Source organism: Palaemon carinicauda, chromosome 10 (genome assembly GCF_036898095.1).
Source record: "Palaemon carinicauda isolate YSFRI2023 chromosome 10, ASM3689809v2, whole genome shotgun sequence".
Classification (NCBI taxonomy): Eukaryota; Metazoa; Arthropoda; class Malacostraca; order Decapoda; family Palaemonidae; genus Palaemon; species Palaemon carinicauda.
Genome location: NC_090734.1, coordinates 110,964,330 through 110,981,829, shown reverse-complemented (window position 1 = coordinate 110,981,829; position 17,500 = coordinate 110,964,330).

Below are 17,500 nucleotides of genomic sequence, written 5' to 3'. Positions count from 1 at the left end.
GCAACTTTACCATTACCAACCTCATGACCCAAATATACCACCTTCGCCTTTGCGAAATCGCTTTTCTTTAAATTAATTACCAAATTTGCCTTTTTCAACACCTCAAATAGTGCCCTAATACGTTTTAAATGGGTTTCCCAATCATCGCTATAAATAACAATATCATCAATATACACAACACATCCTTCTAAACCATGGACTAAAGTATTCATTAACCTCTGAAAGGTAGCAGCCGCGTTCTTCATACCAAACGGCATAACTTTACATTGAAACAATCCCTGTGGTGTTACAAAAGCAGACAGGGCCCTTGCCCGCTTTGAAAGAGGAACTTGCCAATAACCTTTCAACAAATCGAATTTGCTAATGTATTTGGCCTTCCCCATTCGATCAATACAATCCTCAATTCGAGGTAATGGATAACAATCAGATTTAGATAACTCATTCAACTTACGGTAATCAAAACATAACCTGAAATCACCGTCGGATTTCTTGACCAATACAACAGGTGATGACCAAGGACTTTGACTAGGTTCAATTAGGTCATGTTTTAGCATATAATCCACTTCTTTTGCTACAACCTCATTTTTGAAGGGATTCAACCTGTAAGGAGATTGTTTCACAGGAGTGGTGCTACCTACCTCTACATCATGTTCAAGAACCGAAGTCCTACCCGGTACATCCGAAAATAATTCTTTGTAATTAGATACTAAATTTTTCAAAGACCTTTGTTGTTCCTTACCTAAATGTGAAATTACTCCCGAAAATTTTTCCAAAGACTTTCTATTATCCGACCGCCATTCACATCCATTAAAACAATTATCATCAATACCCTCCCCCTCCGAAAAAGAAAAATGGTTATTGTTCTCAGAATCTACCGTGTTCCCAATAGTTGCCACAGGAATGACTTTTTCCCGTTCCATATAAGCTTTCAACATATTTACATGACACAGTTGAAAAGGTTTCCTTCTTTGAGGTGTCTCCACTAAATAGTTAACTTCACTTACTTTTTTCAAAATTTTCCAAGGACCTGAAAAAGAAGCTTTCAATGGATTCCCTGGGAAGGGTAACAAAACCAATACTTTATCGCCTACCGCAAAGTCGCGTGCCTTGGACCTCCTATCAAAGAAAAACTTCATTCTTTTTTGGCTACATAATAAGTTTTCACCCGCAAATTTCCAAGCCTTGGTTAATTTATTGCCTAGATTAGACACATAATCCAATAAATTAACCTCAGAGACGTCTCCCTCCCAAGACTCACGAACCACATCAAGAGGACCTCGAACACAATGGCCAAACACAAGGCTGAAAGGCGAAAAACCTAAAGACTGACTTGGGACAGAACGAAAAGCGAACAACAAATAAGGTAATTCCTTATCCCATTCAGAACCATTAATCAAACAATATTTCTTTACCATGGATTTCAGGGTCTGATGAAATCTCTCCAGAGCTCCCTGGCTTTCCGGATGATATGGAGAAGAGGTCACATGTTTTATATTTAACTCTGCCATTTTATCTCTGAAATACCTGCTAACAAAATTAGAACCACAATCCGATTGAATAATCTTAGGCATCCCAAACCTGGTAAAAAAGTCAATTAGTACATCTACAATTTTAACACTTTTTATTGTACGTAGTGGTATTGCCTCGGGATATCGAGACATCCTATCCATGATTGTCAAAATATACTCATTACCACTACGCGTCTTCGGTAATGGTCCAACCACATCAATAATGACTTCCTTAAAAGGTTCGGAAACTACAGGAATAGGACATAGAGGCGATTTTGGAATCCGCTGATTGGGTTTACCGACCCTCTGGCACACATCACAACTATTGACAAACTTCTTTACATCTGCCTTCAACTTTGGCCAATAATAATTCCCTAACAATTTGCAAGAAGTTTTATGAATTCCAAAATGGCCGGCCAGACCACTTTCGTGCGCCAATGACATTAACTCCTTCCTGTAACCAAAAGGAACCATTATCTGTTTCACAATTTCATAATCAACATTATCCACCCCAATAGGCCTACTCAACCTATATAAAATATTATTAAATATCTTAAATTTGGGACCAGTCATATCAGACACCTCCCCTGACTCGATAGGGAGTTCCCGAAACTCCTTTTTCTGGGCTTTGATTAGCTCTTCAGTGGTCCAATTTAACTTGTCCGTTAACATTCCAAGATCTACAGCTAGGCTATCACTACGATCTAAACTACTTAAATCTACATCAATTGTTGACTCTGCAGCGTCAACAATTCTAGCACTAGAACGAGTAACTGCTGCTACTTCACTATCAGGGTTTATCAATATCGGACAATTATTATTCTTCATAGCCACATCATTCCCTAACACAACATCAACCTCCTTAACCGGGAATTTATCAACTATGGCCAATTTCAAATCTCCTGCAAAGGAAGGGCAGATTAAATTAAAATTTTCAATAGCATATGACTTTACGGAATCAGGAAAACCAGCCAATAACACAAATTCCCCACTTTTGGGTACAAAATTACAAGGTAATGCCTCCCTTAGAATCAAAGACTGAGCTGCACCGGTATCACGCAAAATACGCACTCGTCTTTTCTCGGACGAATTGGCGAAGGAGACACTACCGAAGGACAAATGTCTGTCAAAACAACCAGGTAGTCATTGATCAGCGGATGTTGTTGGGGTAGGTTCTCTCTCTCTCTCTTCCACGCCCATCACTGGCCTAACATTAGCATTTTGAGATTTTCTAAACGCATAACACATACTCTTTACGTGCCCCTTCTTATTGCAAAAGAAGCAAGTCAATGTTTTCAATTTCTCAGGATTGTATATATTTGGCCTATTGCCTCTGTTAGGAGAAAAATTATTATTAGCATTACCCTGATTATTATTACTTCCCTGATTATTTCTACTGAACACCTTGGCATTATTATTAGGATTAGCATTATTATTCCTACCCATCTTAACCCAACCAGAATTCACCTTTGTCGTTACTCCCCCTAACTCACTCTTATGAGACAAGCAATATTCGTCACTAGCGATGGCTACCTCCTGAACAGTCTCGAGTTTTAACTCTTCGAGGTGGACCTTCAGCTTATCCGGGACACACCTCTTAAACTCCTCCACCAACATTAACTCCTTCAATTTCTCAAAATCTCCCACCTCCTTGGACTTAAACCAATCGCTAGCATACTGTTCCTTCGCCCTGGCAAATTCAACAAAAGTTTGTTCCCTACATTTTTCTAAGTCTCGGAAGCGTTGCCTATAAGCTTCAGGGACTAACTCATAGGCCTTCAAGACAATAGCCTTCACACTCTCATAATCTGCTGATAGATCCTCCTCCAGCGTTACATATACCCTCTGAGCTCTTCCAACCAATTTAGTTTGTATAAGAGTGGTCCAATACTCTTGGGGCCACTCCAACCTTGCAGCAATCCTCTCAAACGATACAAAAAATTCTGCTACATTATTTTCTTCAAATTTAGGTACAAATTTGAGAGCCTGCGATAAATTGATAGCAGGAGTTACTAACCTATTTGGGGAATGGGCGGGGGAAAAAGAACCTGGGTTTCTCATGGCAATCTCATGCTGCCTCTCTTTTTCTCTTTCCCCTGCCTTAAACTTTTCCATTTCAAATTTCATTTGTCTCAGGACAATCTGCTTATCCAAAATTTCTATAGACACTACTTCATCCGGTTTCACCTCTTGTTCCCCACCTGTCTTTACAGTTTTAACATAATCATAAATGAGCAATAGCAATACACCCTTTCTTATGGACACATCATATTCCAATTCAAAATGTTCTGCTACAATTTCCAAGTCTTCCCTATTTAACTCTGCCAACCTCTCTTGCCATCCCTCTCCTCCAAGGAGTTCTAGTACGTTAACAACCATGATTACTTATTCAAACAAAATACTAAATTTGCACAAAACAACACCGAGGAGGTGAAAATACACTGCCTGAAAAATTACCCCAAGAATTAACTTTGCACAAACACTGGTGAATACTCAGGAACGAAATATCCTGTCACGGTCGCCACTTGTGATGGCTGGCTTTGACCACCACACAAAACACTACACTTATCAAATAGTATTCACCACCATAACGTACTAAGTCCACTAAAGGTGGAATAGTATCCAAACATTATTACGAGTGCAAAGTCAACTCATGGGGACAAAGAAAATACCACAAAAATCTCCTTAATTTTAATACATAATATTTAGACAGAAATAACACCTGAACCACAATAATACATTAATAAATGATACACACTCAATCTTAACTCCCTGTAAAAGAAAACAATTATACAATTACGGAAAGGTCAGCAACACATGCATACTAAAGAGAGAGAGGGTCCAGAAAGGAGAAGGCCAACGAAAAGTGAGAACAACCTAACAAATACAAACTAAATATCCCTATCTAGTGGACGATGGCTGGTTTGATTGAAAGGCTTTCACAAGCTCCAGTAATGACGTCAGCTGACAAGTCGTGATCGCGATACTTAAATAGGCATAAATATTATTACCTTGGGACAGAGAGGTCCCCTTGGCTTTTACTGAACCAAGGGCAGTAACAAAATGTTAAGATGAACTGGATCCTTGCTGCAGAGAATGGATATCCAAAAAGCTAAATAGCTTCACACTGTAGCTCTGCAATGGCGAGGAGTAAATATAATCCAGTAGCAAAAGTCGTGCCCTTCAATGTTGGAGGCTCAGAAACACACTAAGGAACCATCCTCAAAAAAAGCCCCTCCAAAACTCCGTTCACGCAGGAGCGCAGCCACGTAACCAACACCACTTGAAAATATAAAACAGCCGTTAGTCCATTATAACCACTAACATAACCACCAGTGCAAAGACAAACAATAATTCTACAGTATATTCAACCTTATACATCTATAAAAACTTAAATAATTTAGAAATATTAAAGCAATAATGTTACAATATATATATATATATATATATATATATATATATATATATATATATATATATATATATATATATATATATATACTATATATATATTATATATTATATATATTACATATATATTATTTTATATATATTATATATATATACATATATATATATATATATATATATATATATATATATATATATATATATATATATACAAATAATGAAGGGTACCGGGAGATCAAATGGGTGGGAGATGGAAATACAGTGCATGGGGGCTTTAACTGTAGGGAAAGAAACCATCAAGTAGCTACATGTAGATTTGACCACAATCTGAGATATGGTACCTGAGAACAATTATGATACAAACGCAAATTTTGTCAGTATAAAAACCAGAATAACTATTATTAGGAAACTGGCAAAGAAGGTAGGGCCATCTGTAGAAAAGATAAACAATGTAGAGCACATAAATGCGAGATCACTACTGTTATCATTAGAGGAAATTAAGTTATTGACTCATGAAAGGGATATTGATATCTTGTGCATAAGTGAAACATGGTTGGAAGAAAATATCCCTTACAGATATGTGAATATTGATGGATTCAATTTGTAACGAAGCAACAGTGGCACTCGTATTTATGTCCAAAATAACCTTAGCACAGTGTTGGAAGATGGAAAATTGGAACGTTGTGAGGGTATTGAAAGCACTTTGGTAAAAGTTCAGTGTAGGAAACTACAATCCATTATTGTTGGTGCTGCATATAGGTATCCAAATTCCTCTAAGGAAACGTTTATCCATCTTCGAGAAATGTTCCATCTTATTTCCTCAAGAAAACATCCAATGTTAGTGCTTGGAGACTTGAATGATGACTTGCTGAATGAATATTCTAAACTGGGAAAAATACTAGATATGGAGAACTTGAACCAAGTAATTAAAGTGCCTACTCGGATAAAAGAGACTTCTAAAACACTTCTTGATGTTATAATAACGAATAGTATATATATGGTACTGTCACCAGGTGTACTAAAATCCCACATATCTGATCACGATCTTATTTTCTGAACTCTTGATATTAGTAAACCTAAACTCCACGCAGAAATAAAAACATTTAAAAGCTCAAAGAACTATACGAAAGAATTATTTTGTACGCTTCTTAAAAACCACATTCATTCATAAGACGAAACACTTCAAACAGACGATGTGAATGAACAGGCGTTTATTTTATAAACGGTGATGGATACTTGTATAGAAATTGTTGGACCAAAGGAAACAGAGAAAATATACAACCACCGGCTCCGCGGATAAGCACCGAAATTAAAGAGGCTATGAAAAACCGTGATCATGTACGAAACAGGAGAGATTTATTCAAGGATCAAAGCTCTATAGAACAATATAAACTGTCAGAGAAAAAAGTAAAATCAATGATGGAATTTGGAAGAGTTGAATACAATCAAAACCAGCTACAATTTGATAGTAAAAACATGTGTAAGGTGATAAATAAAATCATTCCAAATAAGAAAACAGGAGGAAGGATGAGTAACTTAGAAAATCCGGAAGAAACTAGCCAAAGATTTAATGAATTCTTTGCGAACGTTAGCAATAAAGTATATGAGGAGGTAAACACAAATATGGAAGTGAGTGAGGAAAGTTCTACATCACTAGACAATCAGCACATTATCCATAGAAGAGAACGTTTTAGGCCAAGTCCGGTGATGTTGGAAAGGTGGTTCAGGTGGTTAATAATAGTTTAAAGAACACAAATTCTCATGGTCCTGATAACATTACGAGTCAGTTTTTAAAAGATTCAATGCCAGTCATAGGCCTTTATCTTACTGTAATTATAAACACTTCAATCGTAACAGGCAAGGTCCCAATTGAACGGAAATATAGTATAGTAAATTCGCTTTATAAGAAAGGTGACGTTGATGATCCCAGTAATTTTAGACCAATGCCTTTATTATCTATTATGTCAAAAGTATTGAAGAAAATTGTAAGCGATCAACTATACGACTACTTGGAGTAAAATAAAAAAAAAATTGTTATCTATCACTCAGCATGGTTTCAGAAAACATTTATCTACATAAACTGCTCTAACAATAATATGTGAACAGAATCACGAAAATGTTGATAATAATAAAATATATTTGCTTACTTTGTGTGACCTGTCAAAAGCTTTTGCTTCTGTTTCCCATAAACTTACTTCTAAAAAATAGGATGGATTTAGGTATCGACGATTTTTGGTTTAGAGATTTTCTGAGATCTCGGACTCAATCGGTAAAAATAGATAACCACATCTCAAGCACACATAAAGTGGAATATGGAGTACCACAAGGCTCGATTCTTGGACCAATTTTGTTTAATATTTACGTAAATGACCTTGTTGATATAAATGACGCTGACAAGTTAGTTCAATATGCTGATGATGCACAATTTCTTCCCTTCGGTAAGATCGATAACGTAGCAGAGATTCTCAATCGAGCTGAAAGAAATTTAAGAAAAGTAAACAAATATTTTTTTTTCTGGAAATGGCTTAAAAATGAATGCTAATAAAACACAGTTCTTGTTTATAGGATCTCGTCAATATATAAACCGAATGCCAGACAATATTTCAATCCAAGTAAATAACGACAACATCAAACCAAGTCAAAGCGTAAAAAATCTTGGTATAGTTATTGATAGATTCTTCACTTTTGATAATCATGTAGCAAAGATATATAGCAAGGCTAAGGGAGTGCTGTATTTCCTAAATAGAAATAAAGGTCATTTTGATGGGACGAGCAGAAAATTAGTTGTTGAGGCATTAGCAATAAGCATAGTATCCTATTGCTCTACTATATGGAATAGGTGTTCAAATTTAAACTCACAAAAAATACAATGTTTCAAATTTTTTACATCGAAAATCACCTCAGGTGACAGGAAAAAATATGAGCATGCCACAGCATATATTAGAAAGCTTGAAATAAAAAAGTTTATCATGTTTGTATATATATTCATAAAATATTGCATAAACATATACCCCAAAGAATATTGAGATAGGAAACCATAGAGCAGACGAGACCTCGTCAAACTAGCCAGAGCAGCAAACTGATGGTTCCAAGTAGGCGAACAGCAATAGCTGATAGGGCAACTTCAGTCAGGGGACCTAGATTATGGAACGCATCGCCTGTGGATTTTAGGGAATGTGGAAATTTACTCGTTTTCAAAAAGAAATTGAAATCATTCTTATTTGCGAGCCAGCAATGATTATAATAATATGGTTGAAGTGTGCAGCACATTGATTACTCTTGAGTGACTAGTTTACAGCTTATGATGAATGGATGGAAAGGGATTTACTGAAAACTGAATTTGATTTTATTATTGTATTTCTATTAGTATTGAGGAAATTTACTGTCACTGTATTTCCAGACAAAATGTATGTATATGTGCGCGTGTATGTATCTACAGTATGTATATATTCATTATTGACCTTATGTAAATAAGATTTTACCTTGTTAGACACTACATAAAACTTTAATTTTGATATATCATGTGTTTTAGACTTGTCTTAGGAACATCCTAATTTACTTAATATAGCTAATTTGTACGTAAATTCTTATTTTTTAATGTGGAATTGTCATAGTTTTATTGGAGACGTAATATTATATAATTTATGGATTTTAGATCGTAGCACAATGCCATCCTAAATGTATTTTAAAGGCATTACTATATAAGAACCTTTTAATGTAAATACATTGTTTATGTAACGGAATACCCATTGTTTTGTGGAATAAAGAAATTATTATTATTATTATTATTATTATTATTATTATTATTATTATTATTATTATTATTATTATTATTATTATTATTATTATTATTATTATTGTTGTTGTTGTTGAATTTGCGGCAATGAACAGTTTTATTCCATAAGGTAGTCCTTATAATTGTGATGTTCTAGTTCATAATTTTGTTCAGAGAGAGAGAGAGAGAGAGAGAGAGAGAGAGAGAGAGAGAGAGAGAGAGAGAGGGAGAGAGAGAGAGAGAGAGATGTTTAAAAAAACATGTACATACTCACAATCTTACGCGTAAATATAGAACGACAAAACAAATGCTTAGAGAAATATAAATTATATGATAACTTTCAGGGAAACTGAGAGTAATCGACAGAAATGAACCAATTTCCGTAAACTGACGCCGTATCACTTAGAGTAGTCAATTCCTACATAGATATGATATCAAAGCTTAAAAGAAAGTGTTTATTTACTGGGATCCTAATATACGGAACCCGCGGAAAATATAATATGATCTCCATATTTTACCCCGTATTCCCCTCGAAAGGTGAAGTGTCAGACGGAAGTAAATTTTCTAGGAATATGAAGAGAACGGTGAAACTGAGATACTGAATTGTAATTTCCAATCAAGAAAGTCTAATATATTGAGGTCCACTATGAGGAGAAATTTGGAAAAAGAGCGAGAGCCCGATGGAAGAGTTTCATAAGAAAATGTAGGGAGATTTAGGGTAGCTATATATAGAATTTTTTTTTTTTCATAGCTGTTTTTGTAAATATGTTGACATGTAAAGATAATTCCCCCAGTTATCACAAAATGACAAATGTTTATGTCATGCCATGTGCCAAGTCAAGTGAAAATCTAATATTCTTTCGTTGAAATAAGGTGTGTCTTCTAGGTCAGATATTTTTTATTGGTCTGATAGGGGCATACGCTTGCAGCTTCAACACTAAAATTTTTTGGCAATTTGAATGTTAATATTATCTTGCTCATCCCAACTATAAATAAAATTACGCAGTTGAATCAAATGTATGCATGTTGGAAAATGAATAAAAGAAGCACTGCAATACAATTAATAATGCCATTTACTACATCGAGTCATAGTTTTATGGGAATAAAGTCAATAGCTGTCATTGGTGGAAGGAAATGAACACTTCATTTCATTGCCAAAGATTTTTTGTTAACATTTTCCTACGGAAATATGAGAATTTCTGAAGATTCTTACGACCTATCACTAAGGTGATAAACCCTCCAGAAATTAGTTTCTAGATTCCAAATTCTATTCTGTATAATTCCTGCTTTCAAAGCCTCTATTTCAATTTTTTTAATGATTCGACTACTAAAGCTATTTCAATTCAACTATTTTTAAGATTTACTTAAACCGACAAAAGGACGATAGATTCTCAGTTCATCTTCACTTCTCAGAAATATTCGCCAATGTCATTTACATCTCTTCCTACGGAATTCTATAATGAAATATTCGCGTAAGAAAGTCCAAATTGTCTTTCCTGTTTCTGTACCTTCCAGTTCAGCAAGAAGAAACTCCTTTGTTCTTTTCTCTTTTCAAACTGATCGTTCTGATGAAATTACATATGCTAATTTGACGTGTTTAAGCTTGGGAAAAAGTGCTTGAGTAAATGGGAGGAAAGAAAAAATAAGCAGATGTGTTTTATGCAAATAGGATCCTCAAATGGAGGATGTTGATGATAATGGAGTCTTCGGATCTGAGGATTATGCCATATGTGGAATTTGCTGGAAGGGAGAGTAGGGAGGAAGAGAAATGGGCAGTTTCATCTATTGGCAAAGAGGAATAGAAAGAGATGGTTATATCCATTAAAATAACAGAAAGGAATTGGATGGTATCACCTACCATGGCAGTATACAGTATTATAAATAGACCTCCGCTTATCCTATAAGGATACGCCAATGATAATTATATTACCAACCGCAAAAAAACTGTAACAATTAGAATAATGATTATGAAAAGAAAAACCATAATAAAACTATTTTAAATAATATAGGTCTATGTCTAAACCTCAGAGACCACAAAACTTAGCCATTTACGCCAAATGTGGCAACGATTTCAAATGATTTTATTTTTTTTCGTAATCATTATCATTTGGTAAAGTTTCAGAGATCTCTAGGAAATAGTCTTTATTGGGTAGATGATTTGACTCTCTCTCTCTCTCTCTCTCTCTCTCTCTCTCTCTCTCTCTCTCTCTCTCTCTCTCTCTCTCTCTCTCTCTATTGCATATGCTTTTTTTCATCTTTTTTATAGTTTTCAAAAGTAATATTAGAGTAATCAATATAAAAAGTATAACAAAATATATTTAGGTGAGAAAAAAAAAACAGAGAAGATATATGAGTTATTTTCCAATTTTCTAAGTAAATTACGGAAACTATTAAAAAAGTAATTTTGACTCTACTTTTTGGTAACAGCTACAGCATTCCTTTCAGAGAGAGAGAGAGAGAGAGAGAGAGAGAGAGAGAGAGAGAGAGAGAGAGAGAGAGAGAGACAGAGAGAGAGAGAGAGAGAGAGAGATGAATGCGAAATGTCCATAGAAAGTGGCAGGTGGTGAGACAGACAGGTAGGCAACCTAACTGACAGATGGATCCAAAGCCTCAAAGATATGTCATTAGGTAATACATAATCAACCATAGCTATGTAAAACACAAAGTTAAATTTTTTTCACTACAATTTTTCCGTTATTATTCTTAGACTAGTAATGTGTATTACGTAAAAGGTTTCTTGCATGTACAGATACCTATCTGTTCCAATAATCCCAATATGTCACCCTCTCTACGTATGGAAAGCCTAAGGTATTGTGTACGGGAGAGCCGTTATGTTATAACTATATGGCGGGGAGAATGGAACTGAGTATATTTCAATGGATAGCGAGTTTATATACAATATGTTGAGGAAAAGAATGTCACAAAAGTTCCAACAAAATTATTCAAGAACAGACAGTCTTAAAGAAATTATCTTAGAGCGAGATATATAATAAAAAGAAAATACCATTACAGTGTACGAGTATGTTGTGAAACACGAGAGGTACATGACTTCCCCCTGTAAAAGACATACATGTGAAATGGGGCTCACTGCTCTTGAGAGGCGTACTATAGGCAGGTCATCTTGTAGGAGATACACAGGTTTTAGGCAATCAATTGAGACCCAGTCTTCTTTGCCACACATGTTGAGTAAGAGAGCTTTAAGGCTGTAATGGATCACGAGGAAAGGGTCTGTGTAAGAGGCGTCAGCAGTGGCTTGCTAGTGTCATTGCTCATGAAAGTGAGCGTTGCCGAGCGCAAACCTGTCGGCATGTATTCCTTAGCTGGGGGCTTGTAAGTCTGGCGGCATGGAGAAAACTTTCCCACAACGTGACGCAGGCGCTAGAGATTGTTGGAAGAGGCTGCAGATAAAAAAAAAAAAATTGGCAGGAACGACCAACGGCTCACCATATACCATTTCAGGTACAGAGACATCAAGGGCGTGTTTAGGAATGATCTTAAGTCCCAGGAGACCTCCGGGATTCTGGGTAAACCAGTTGGAGTACTTGGAGCGGGATATCAAAGCTGCTTTGAGGGTGTGATGAAAGCATTTAACCGTTCCGTTGCCAGCCGGGTTGTGGGCTGTTGTCTCATGAATGGTGATTCCCAGGAGATTTGCTAATGATATCCATAGTTGAGAGTTGAAAGTGATACCCCTGTCAGAAGTCATATGCTCAGGGATACCGAATCTAACTATCACCCATGAGAGTGATGCTGATGTACTTGAGCAGACATTTCAGTTTCCAAGGAAATGGCTTCAGGCTAACGAGAGGAGTGGTTGATGACAGTAAAAACGTAACAAGATTCTTGCAATGGGGTTAGGGGACCTACTACGTCGATCTGCATGTGAGAAAAACGATGCTGAGGTTAAGGAAAGGTGCACACTCCTGAAAGCATGTGTCGATGTACTTTTGAAGTTTGGCATGAAGTACAGACACGGACCTAATCCCTAGCATCCTTAGCAATGCTATGCCAAATGAACTTCATCTTCAGTAGCTAAGCTGTAGATCGGTGTGAAGGATGTGAAAGGTTGTGAATGAAATCAAACGCCGGTCGGCGCATTGGAGCAGGTATCCATGGTTGAGGTCTACCAGTACTGACGTTGCAAAGGAGAATGGCCTTGGAATCGTTGAAAGGGACGTCTTCCCAATGGAGGGATGTACAGGACGTGTTGAAGGGTACAATTGTAATCAGCTATGGCAGGGAGATATCAGCATTGACAGGCAGACCAGGCATCAGACTATAGACTGAAGGCATGCACCAAAATCATGTGGCCCATGCGAATGACTAAGCACATACATTCTAAGAAGTGGCAAAAGTGACAGAAAGCAAATTGAACCTCAAGAAATTATCAGTCGAATGTAGAGTATGCCTCTTTGAGTGAGGAATAGATGTGGGCAAGAGTGGTGGCGAGGGTTGGCAGGAAACTGATAATAGTTGATCATGCCCAAGAATTTTTGCAGAGCTTTGAGAATCGAGTGCGTGGGGAAGTTCTATAGGGGTGCTACCTTTTCAGGGAAGGGGTGGACTCCTTCAGGAGTGTTGCAGTGCCCTGAGAACGATATCTTATTGTCACCAAAGGTACACTTGTCATACCAGACTACAAGACCATTCTATTGTAGGCTGTCGAGCATGATGCGTAGGTGATGAAGATATTCCTCTTTGGAGGAAGAAAGCACAGGTATTTCATCCACATAACATACACAGAAGAAGAGGTCCCCTAAGATGTCATCCCTGAGGTGTTGAAAAGTGGCCCTAGCATTACTGAAGCAAGTGGTATTGGAGGTTTTTGGAATGCCTTCCTGGTTCATGAGCACATGCTAATACCTCTTCAGGAGGTCGAGCATGGATAAAACTTCAGGGTAAGACGTGAGGTGTGTGTAAGTATCTGTGAGTGAGTGATGTGGAGAGCAAGATTAGAGTTGGTGGGTTGAAGAGATGTCAAGAAGTTAAAGTTTGAGTTGACTAATCCTTGGTGAGTGACATCAACCAGGAAGTGGAAATGTGAGAGGAAATCCGCAATAATGTGACGTTAGCAACAAGAAACTTCCAATTATGATTTGCAATTTCAAACGATAATGGGAGGGTTTCATAGCAGTGGGTGGGTATCGCATATTCATTGGCAGCTATCAGGTAGACATTAGCAGCTACCAGTGAGACGTTGGCAGACTTAAAAAGACTATGTCGCGTCCTAGAGAGTTGCCTTAGCTATAGAGAACTTCAAGCACCCGTGTCTACCAAAAATTCGCACACTTGTACCTACATCTGGAAAAAAGTAAAAGGTTGGTGACAAGGGAGGCCAACGCCACAAGCGATGGCCTACTTACTCGTTTTTGGGCCACTAACAACTGTTCGTATATTTCTTCGCAGCAACCCCGAATCTGGAGTTGTACTAGCATAACTGCAGCCTGGAGAGGTCTTTGCTTAGGGTGTGAGCAAGGGTTGGTATATGTGGGTAGTGGACAACTTTATTGCCACTGGCAATTCATGGGGTGAGCGTCCATGTCGTACCACATTTACGTCAGTTTCAGTTGATGTTGAATAGTTTTCCTCGTCATTAGGAGTGGCGGCATTGATGGAGGTCTTGAAGGTGGTAAAGTGGCTGTCCAAAGGTGCGTCGACTTTGATCATCAGTTCCTCCAAGGGCAAAGTATTGACATCTGGGATGGCAGCATGTACAGGTTCAGGTTGGTACTGTATCAAAAGGGCATGAATGAGATTCACTTCACGAGGAGAGCTATCTGTGGTAGGTTGCAGGCGAGCAGTACTGGTCAAGCGATGCTTTTTGGTACTCAAATGGTTGTTGAGAGAGCTGATAAAGCTTGGCTATACGGGCAGCTGTCGCCAGTGAATACTGCCCCTGGAGGCAGGTTTTGATAGTGTCGTACGCTATTGGAGTGTCCCCTTGTTGGCAAAGCCAATCAGAGATTTCTGGGAACGTGTCCTTGCGGATCGTCACATGGACAGTCTGGCTCACTGCTTGAGCAAGTCAAACCCTTGATGCCAAACTGGACTTAGACACATTGAACTCAGGTGAACGTTCCTCCACTGGCGTAAGGCAGCAGTTTTATTAAGGCAACATGGGTGGAAGAGTTAGGGTCATTTGGTGGCATCATCAGTGAGGGGGATGGCAGGAGAGAGGAAGTCCTACAGTGGTCACCAATTGTGCGGGAGAGCCGTTAAATTGTAACTGAGATGTGAGGTGAGTGCAGCTTACTTTATTTCAGTGGATAGCAAATTTATACACATGATTCATGAACAGACATAATTTTGCAGGTTGTGTTAGCAGTGAGGGGTAGAGTGATATCTACAACATAAAGAAAATACTGCTACAGTGTACGAGCGTGTTGGTAAACATATGTGGTACAGTATACAGTTATTACCTCGCTAAAGGAGGTAAGTTATTCTTTTATTACCTCTGACGGGTTGTGGTGGCTTAATGGAAATATCCCTTCCTATCAATATGTTGGTCAGGGTTCCAATGCGGTTCAAGCTCGATAGTTTATTGTAGTATCTGCAGCCTTACCATCCTTGTGAGCTAAAGAGAGTTGGGTTAGGGGGAGCCAATAAGTATACCTGCTGAGTCATCAGCAGCCATTGCCTGGCACTTCCTGGTCGTGGCTGCGGTTGGGCATTCTCAAGTCTATTGCTACTCTCCCTTGCTTTTGCCATTCATGAGCGGTCTTAACACAGAAGAAAGGACCTTTTTTCTTCGTTATCCTTCGCAGGGAAAGGGAAAGTTATTCCTCTGTTACCTTACAAGGAAGAGGGAAGTTAGTCTTTAATTACCTCGTATGGATGAGGGAAGGTATTCTTCTGTTACCTCTTACAAAAGATAAATGGAATTCCTCGACTATCACATCAAAGACGGGACATTTTCCTCTCTGCTCACTTCGCATGGAAGTCGGAAATCATTCCTGCAATATCAACATTCCTTTCTCCGAACTTTTAAGATAATTCAACTTTCCATTGCTGCGCAACTTTTTCTCCAAAGAAAATATGAAAAGGAAAAAACGTCCTCTTAGTTTCAACCTCCAAAATAGGCAACTGAGATGAATGCATATTTAGTAACATTTGGAGGAGTGAGTAAAGGCGGCCCTTTGAACTCCAATGAAATTTTTTGTTACCTCAGAGACCTGCTGACAGAGTTGGGTGGTGCGGAGTTGAACATTGGAACACGGGCTCCAAATAATGGTTTTGATTTCGTTCTATTTTCGGAAAAGTGAGCAAAACGTATTTAATAACTTTACGCCGTAATCTATTTCTGACATCATCTCAGAGATATGTTATAACCAAATTACCATCTACTTATGTTTGTAACAATATCGCTGAGCAGAACCAAAAAAAAAGAAAAGAAAAAAAAAATATATATATATATATATATATATGTACACACACACACACACACACACACATATATATATATATATATATATATATATATATATATATATATATATATATATATTACACAAGGGAGGTTGAGAAATGTTTATTCAGGGTTATTTGGATATGATATGTATGGTGAGGAGAAGAATGATATCTAGGGAAAGTGGTGAGTGAATGATGGGAGGGAGAGGGGGGGGGGGGGGGGGTTGGCTTTGGTGAAGGCTGCTAATCGATGGAAGTGGAAGGAATATATGTTTGAGGTATAATGAATAGATGAAATCATGTGTTACTGAAGGGAAATTGAAAATCATGTTAGAAACCAAAGATGATCGAGTTGGTCAATATATACATATATAGGTATATATGATAATTCGTAAATTTTACTCCTAACATCATCATCATCATTATCATCAGCCGTTGCTATTATACTGCAGGACAAAGTCCTCAGACATGACATTCCGCTCCAATCTGTTTATGGTCTTTCTATGCCAGTCCATAACCGCAAACTTTCTTATCTCGTCAATTCATCCTCTTCTCTTCCTTCCCCTGCTTCTTTTGCAATCTCTAGGGACCCATCCTGTTATTTTTTTGTCCATCTATTATTTTCTAATTTCATTATGCCTCCTTCTTATATATTTATGTATGAATAAATACAGTTTACCATACCTGACCATTTTCTTGATAAATGTGGAATATTGAAATTCGTATTTTCCTAAAGTGACCGCCATTGATATTGATTTTAATACGAAAACCACCTCGACCAATTTCAGACAGTTAAGAAGAAACATTACGTTATTATTATTGTAATTGTTTACAATAAAACAGTAACCAAGTAACAGAAATTCTGCTCTGGACATTCTCTCAATTTGGCGAAGAGGTAATTGTGCAGAAAAAATAACAATAAAAATACAATTAAAAAAAAACACAAAAAAATATCTCTGAAAGGATATTTTTTCTCCAAGACTTAAGCAAACTAAGGAGGTTTCAAGAACAAGAGAAGGTTTCAAGAATTGGATGGAGCAGTTGCAGTTGCAAAGTGTGGTTGTTTACAATTTTATTATGCATTCTAGTCTTCTTTTGGTTTAGCCACTACTCTCTCTCTCTCTCTCTCTCTCTCTCTCTCTCTCTCTCTCTCTCTCTCTCTCTCTCTCTCTCTCTCTCTCTCTCTCTCTCTCCAAAAAAGTTGAACTATGAGTGAGAAGGAGAGCACAAGATATACAGAATTCTGTTTCCATAAGCTGTAATTAATGTACCTGGTAACCAGTTGACTCTCGTGAGAAACAGTTAAGAAGGAGAAGAAGGTCCTGGGGTTAACAACCAACTTCAAACGAAATATATATATATATATATATATATATATATATATATATATATATATATA